A 7,326-nucleotide genomic window follows, 5' to 3' on the forward strand; every position below is an offset into this window, starting at 1 on the left:
AAGGATTAGGCAAACATATTGTATGTTTAGTTAGTTATCATGTTATTAATGTTTTCCCAATAGCAATGCTTTTCTATAAATTCTCAGGTAATGTTGACATTAATGGTTTTCAATACATGGAAAAGTTATTAGTATGTCGCTTTGGACGTAAATATATTACCTAAAAACAACAATGTCGCCCAATAAATTCAAACTCTCGCGGGGAAACCCCATGTACTTAGCAGGCACACGCCTTAACCACTCGGCCAAAGCGATGTGTTAATTAATCTTTATAAATAATAGTGATAATACGTGTATATGTGATGTGTATACAACATAACCTTAACATTAAATTTTTCAAACTACCTATTCCTAATATGTATTCATTAAATTATCCATGACACTAACTATTTTAATATTCTTATCCTCATAAATGCTTTACTTCACTTTATGACTAAATTTTAATACAAATGCTCCATAACCCAAGACGACCTCTCTGTTGAACATCTCTATTAACTTATTGATTTTCTTCATGATATATAGCTCTCAAATATCCACTGACATTACTGTCTCTATGATCTAGTAACATGGGCTATGAAACAAAGGAAGAACTATGTCAAAGAACTGATACACATGTATTTTATACTTTTGAATTAAGTCATGGCACCCATTTCAAGGTCTTGACAAATAATTTAAAATTGAGTGATATCCTTGTGTCTATAAATGAAAGATTATATCCATTGTTTTGAATTTATTTCCTTGATGGTGGTTTTGGCCAGCGACTCTTATGAAATATGTTTATTATGAGACCTTGACACATCATTGTTATTTATTTGTTTGGTTAAATTCAGTTGAGATCGGACAACCCAAAAATAATAAGTCTCAAAATATTAATAATGATGGGAAAAAATATATCCTTGTATTGTGAATGTGTTTTCTCAGCCACTACCTTAATGACTTAGGGGTACTAAAAAAGGAATCCACCCCAAACTCGACCGTGAAGACTACATGTTATCACAGTTATTTTGAGGGATATTCAGCTTTTGGATGGAAACTAAGGAAAGACTTGTTATCAAAATCTCTTGATTCAATTCATTAGAGAATTTCATGAAATGAAATTGGGAGCATCTTTAAAAGTAGCATGAGGAGGAATTGTTAGTCACGAGCTTCCGAGAAGTAGGTTTTTAGCTAAATCCAAATGGAGCTCACCATTTTTTATCTTAATAAAAGAAAGTTATTCTGCATTCTAAAATATAGCCATTCATTACTTTTGTACAATTTTTAACAAGTCCATAAAAAGGTTTCTAGACATCTGGTCCCAAGTAAAGATGACGGTCAAGGAATCCTTTTGTTCGGTGGTGGAAGGCCATGATGATGCAGATGATTTTTAGAAACATTTTGAGATGATAACAATGATGATGATTCACTTGTATAGTTGTCTTTGTGATGTGTGAATTATTAAAGATGGTGTTATCACTAATTATATCATTCTTATGTTAGAATTGAATCATAGAATAAGAGACCTGGAAAAATATTCATTTTGTATCATATAAAAAAAACCTTTTATTAGGTCATACCTAAGATCAATAACTTATGAGTCAGTTTAATGTTAAAAAGAATAATTTCTTTAGAAACAAAGTGATTTTCCATTAAACACTTTGACGATTAAGTTAGTCAAGAGTCATTAAAGTGAGGTTTTAAAGTTATTAATGTGTCCGTGAATAATGAGTTAGGTTTTATACAAAACGGATTACGGTGTTAAAGTTCTAAGTTTAAAACCCTTAAAGGATAACTTTCTATGAGAATGTTGTAGACAAATTAAGATATAATAGCCATCAAACCATCCTTACCAATTCAATGACACTCATTAGGCATCCTTTATGGGAGTAAGATGACTTGCTAATGATCTCAAAGATTAGGCAAACATATTGTATGTTTAGTTAGTTATCATGTTATTAATGTTTTCCCAATAGCAATGTTTTTCTATAAATTCTTAGGTAATGTTGACACTAACGGTTTTCAATACATGGAAAAGTTATTAGTACGTGGCTTTGGACTTAAATATATTACCTAAAAACAAAAATGTCGCCTAAGAGATTCAAACTCTCACAAGGAAACCCCATGTACTTAGCAGGCACACGCCTTAACCACTCGGCCAAAGCGATGTGTTAATTAATCTTTACAAATAATAGTGATAATACGTGTATATGTGATGTGTATACAACATAACCTTAACATTAAAATTTTCACACTACCTATTATTAATATGTATTCATTAAATTATCCATGATACTAACTATTTTAATATTCTTATCCTCTTAAATGCTTTACTTCACTTTATGACTAGATTTTAATACAAATGCTCCATAACCTAAGATGACCTCTCTCTTGAACATCTCTATTAACTTACTGATTTTTTTCATGATATATAGCGCTCAAATATTCACTGACATTATTGTTTCTATGATCTAGTAACGTGGGCTATGAAACAAAGGAAGAACTATGTTAAAGAACTCACACACATGTATTTTATACCTTTGAATTAAGTCATGGCACCCATTTCAAGGTCTTGACAAATAATTTACAATTGAGTGATATCCTTGTGTCTATAAATGAAAGACTATATCCATTGTTTTGACTTAATTTCCTTGATGGTGGTTTTGTCCAACGACTCTTATGAAATATGTTTGTTATGAGACCTTGACACATCATTGTTATTTATTTTTTTAATGAAATTCAGTTGAGATCGGACAACCTAAAAATAATAAGTCTCAAAATAATAATAATAATAATGGGAAAAAATATATCCATGCAATGTGAATGTTTTTTCTCAGCCACAACCTTAAAGACTTAATTGTAATAAAGAAGGAATCCACCCTAAACTCCATAGAGATAATTAAAAGGTTAGTAAAAGATGGGGTACTTAATACTCTAGATTTTGCTGACTTTGAAATTTGTGTTGATTGCATTAAGGGAAAGCAGGCCAACATGTCTAAGAAAGGTGCCAATAGAAGTTCAAGTATATTAGAAATAATTCATACAGACATATGATATCCTGATATGGATGCACATGGTCAGAAATATTTCATCACTTTCATAGATGATTACTCACGATATATGAATATTTATTTGCTTAACAATAAATATGAAGCATTGGATGCCTTCAAAGTCTTTAAGGCTGAAGTTGAGAACCAGTGTGGAAAACAAATAAAGATAGTGAGATCAGATCGGGGTGGTGAATACTATGGTAGATACACTGAGAGTGGACAAGCACCTGGTCCATTTGCTAAGTTTCTTCAAGAACATGGGATTGTTGCCCAATACACCATGCCCGGTTCCCCGAACCAAAATGGTGTTGCAGAAAGAAGAAACCAAACATTATTGAATATGGTGTGGAGTATGCTTAGCAACTCTAATCTTCCTAAATCATTATGTAATGAAGCACTAAACAAGGTTGTGTATATTCTAAACCGGGTTCCATCCAAGGCTGTCCCAAAGACACCATTTGAGTTATTTAAAGGATGGAAGCCGAGTTTACGACATATGCGCGTTTGGGGATGTCCGTCTGAGGTGAGGATTTATAACCCACAAGAAAAGAAACTAGATCCGAGGACCATTAGTGGGTATTTCATTGGATATGCCGAAAGGTCTAAAGGTTATAGATTTTATTGTCCATCTCATACAACTAGGATTGTGGAGTCAAGAAATGCAAATTTTCTTGAAAATCATTTGACTAGTGGGAGCGATCAAATCAAAAATTCAATTTATATGCATGATCAAATAGAGTATGAACCTTCCACTTCAAGTAATAGATTGGTTACTATTTACAACATCCCTCAAGTTCAAATGGATGTTGATCAACCAATCATCGAGACTCCACAAGCTACTGATGATCCAGTAAATCAAGTTGGTCATCAAGGTGATGAACAATTAGTTGAACAACAAGATCCACAAGAAAATGTTGATCAAACATTAAGAAGATCTACTAGGACAAGAAAATCAGCTATTCCTAATGATTACATTGTGTATCTACAAGAATCTGACTATAATATTGGAGCTAAGAAAGATCCTCAGAGCTTTAGACAAGCCATGAGTTGCAAAGAGTCAAATTTGTGGTATGATGCCATGAATGATGAAATGAATTCCATGAAAGACAATGATGTATGGGATCTTATAGAATTACCTAATAGGGCAAAGGCCATTGGTTGTAAATGGGTCTTTAAAACCAAGAAAGATTCATTAGGCAACATTGAGAGATACAAGGCCAGACTCGTTGCTAAGCGATTTACTCAAAAGGAGGGAATTGATTACACTGATACTTTTTCTCCTGTATCTAAGAAAGATTCTCTTCGTGTCATCTTGGCATTAGTTGCCTATTTTGACCTTGAGTTGCATCAAATGGATGTGAAAACAGCCTTTCTTAGTGGTGATTTAGAGGAGGAGGTTTATACGAAACAACCTGAAGGTTTCTCTTCTAATAGTTGTGAGCATTTGGTTTGCAAGCTTAAGAGATCCATATATGGTTTAAAACAAGCCTCTCGTCAATGGTATCTTAAATTCCATGAAACGATATCTTCATTTGGGTTTATTGAAAACCCCATGGATCAATGTATATACCAGAAGGTCAGTGGGAGTAAAATTTGTTTTCTCATTTTGTATGTGGATGACATACTACTTGCAACCAATGATAAAGGTTTTCTACATGAGGTGAAACAATTCCTCTCTAAAAACTTTGATATGAAGGATATGGGTGAGGCATCATATGTCATTGGCATTAAGATCCACAAAGATAGACTTCGAGGAATTTTGGGTCTATCACAAGAAACCTTCATCAATAAAGTTTTAGAGAGATTTAGAATGAAAGATTGTTCACCAAGTGTTGCACCCATTGTCAAGGGCGATAGATTTAATTTGAATCAATACCCTAAGAATAATTTTGAGCGGGAACAAATGAAGAACATTCCATATGCTTCTGTTGTTGGAAGTCTTATGTATGCTCAAGTATGCACAAGGCCCGACATTGCACTTGCTGTTGGAATCTTAGGAAGATATCAGAGTAATCTAGGTATGGATCACTGGAAAACTGCAAAGAAGGTGTTGAGATATCTTAAAGGAACAAAAGATTACATGCTAATGTATAGGCAGGCGGACAATCTTGATGTGATTGTCTATTCAGACTCTGACTTTGCTGGTTGTGTTGATTCTCGCAAATCAACATCAGGATATATTTTTATGATGGCTGATGGAGATATTTCATGGAGAAGTACTAATCAAACCTTGGTTGCTACTTCTACTATGGAAGCCGAGTTTGTCTCCTGTTTTGAGGCTACTTCTCATGGTGTATGGCTTAAGAGTTTTATTTCTGGGCTTAGAATCATGGATTCTATTTCTAAACCTCTGAAGATTTTTTGCGATAATTCAGTAGCTGTCTTTATGGCTAAGATCAATAAAAGTGGAAGTCGAAGCAAGCACATCGACATAAAGTATTTAGCCATTAGAGAAAGAGTTAAAGATAAAATAGTAGTTATTAATCACATTAGTACTGATTTAATGATCGTTGATCCTTTGACTAAGGGCATGCCACAATAAAATTTAAGGATCATGTAGAGAACATGGGACTTGGGTCCTCCTTATGATTGTATACATACAATTTATTAATAAAACTCTTATATTATAATGTTTTCTCATTTTCATGCGCACATAAGTTTGAGAAAATATGTTACATCTGGACTAAGAGTAAACATTGGTTTATTCATCAAGTTAGTTACCACATTACAGATATATACTTGAAAATAGACATGTTGTAATACATATATGAGACTACTCGCTTTAAGAGGGACTATCTCTATGATTCACATATTTATTTCTTGAGTAAGTTTTCCATGACTCATTTATGCCAATAATCAGTTCTATGGACCAAGTGGGAGAGTGTAACGGTTTCTTATTTTTATTATAATAAGTATTAATAATAAAAAACAAATTTAATATGGTCCATAGTTTTGGGATTTTGGTTCTGAAAAGCATATGATTTATTTTGGTTTTAGTGTAAATTGATATGACCATTTAATTGGGTGGTAATGAGTTTTAATGGCTTTAAATTCTTGATGGTAAAACCAAGCCTATAAATATGCTTTGGTCCCCAAAGCTTTCTCTCATCGCAAAAGAAATACACCATCTATATTGAGAGAGCAAGAGCTTGGAAGAATCAAAGGCAATGCACTCACAACACTACAACAAAGGTTGGAGGTAAAACCTCTAATTCTATTTCTGCATTTTGTTTTATTGATCTTGTTGTTCTTTTGTTATCAGGAACATAGGATCAATATACATACATACATATATATATATATATATATATATATATATATATATATATATATATATTATATATATATATATATATATATATATATATATATATATATATATATATATATATATATATATATATATATATATATATATATATATATAACATAGTTTAATTTTAAATACAACAATTTCCTTAGAAACAGAGTGATGTGCCATTAAACACTTTGACGATTAAGTTAGTCAAGAGTCATTAAAGTGAGGTTTTGAAGTTATTAATGTGTCTGTGAATAATAAGTTAGGCTTTACATAAAAAGGATTATGGTGTTAAAGTTCCAGGATTAAAACCCTTAAAGGATAACTTTCTATGAGAATGTTGTAGACAAATTAAGATATAATAGCCATCATACCATCTTGACTAATTCATTGACACTCCTTAGGCATCCTTTATGGGCATGAGATGGCTTGGTAATGATCTCAAGGATTAGGAAAACATATTGTAATTTTAATTAGTTATCATGTTATTAATGTTTTCACAATAACAATGATTTTCTATAAATTCTCTGGTAATATTGACACTACTAAGGACCAAAGTTTTTTATTTTAATTTAAAGTGTATTTTTCAATACATGGAAAAGTTATTAGTATGTGGCTTTGGACAAAATCAGTTCAACCATATTTTATTTCCGTTTGTTAAGAATGTAAGGTGGTGAGATAATATTTTTCTAGTGATATATTAGCTAAAAAAACAAAGTCGCCTGAGAGATTCGAACTCTCGTGGGGAAGACCAATGTACTTAGCAAGCACACGCCTTAACCACTCGGCCAAAGCGACTTGTTAATAAATCTTTACAAATAATAGTGATAATACGTGTATATGAGATGTGTATACGACATAACCTTAACATTAAATTTTTCACACTACCTATTCCTAATATGTATTCATTAAATTATCCATGACACTAAATATTTTAATATTCTTATCCTCTTAAATGCTTTACTTCACTTTATCACTAGCTTTTAATACATATGCTCCATA

At 32.1% G+C, this 7,326-nt stretch overlaps 2 non-coding genes across 2 annotated transcripts; both read right to left on the reverse strand.

Moving 5' to 3' along the window:
- Positions 1-2,062: 2,062 nt before the first annotated feature.
- On the reverse strand, positions 2,063-2,144 carry TRNAS-GCU (transfer RNA serine (anticodon GCU)). The gene has a single exon. It is a non-coding gene; the product is annotated as a tRNA-Ser (tRNA).
- A 4,896-nt stretch (positions 2,145-7,040) lies between these two features.
- On the reverse strand, positions 7,041-7,122 carry TRNAS-GCU (transfer RNA serine (anticodon GCU)). Its single transcript has one exon. It is a non-coding gene; the product is annotated as a tRNA-Ser (tRNA).
- Between the last annotated feature and the right edge of the window lie 204 nt (positions 7,123-7,326).

This window comes from Lathyrus oleraceus, chromosome 4, assembly GCF_024323335.1.
Source record: "Lathyrus oleraceus cultivar Zhongwan6 chromosome 4, CAAS_Psat_ZW6_1.0, whole genome shotgun sequence".
Lineage (NCBI taxonomy): Eukaryota > Viridiplantae > Streptophyta > Magnoliopsida > Fabales > Fabaceae > Lathyrus > Lathyrus oleraceus.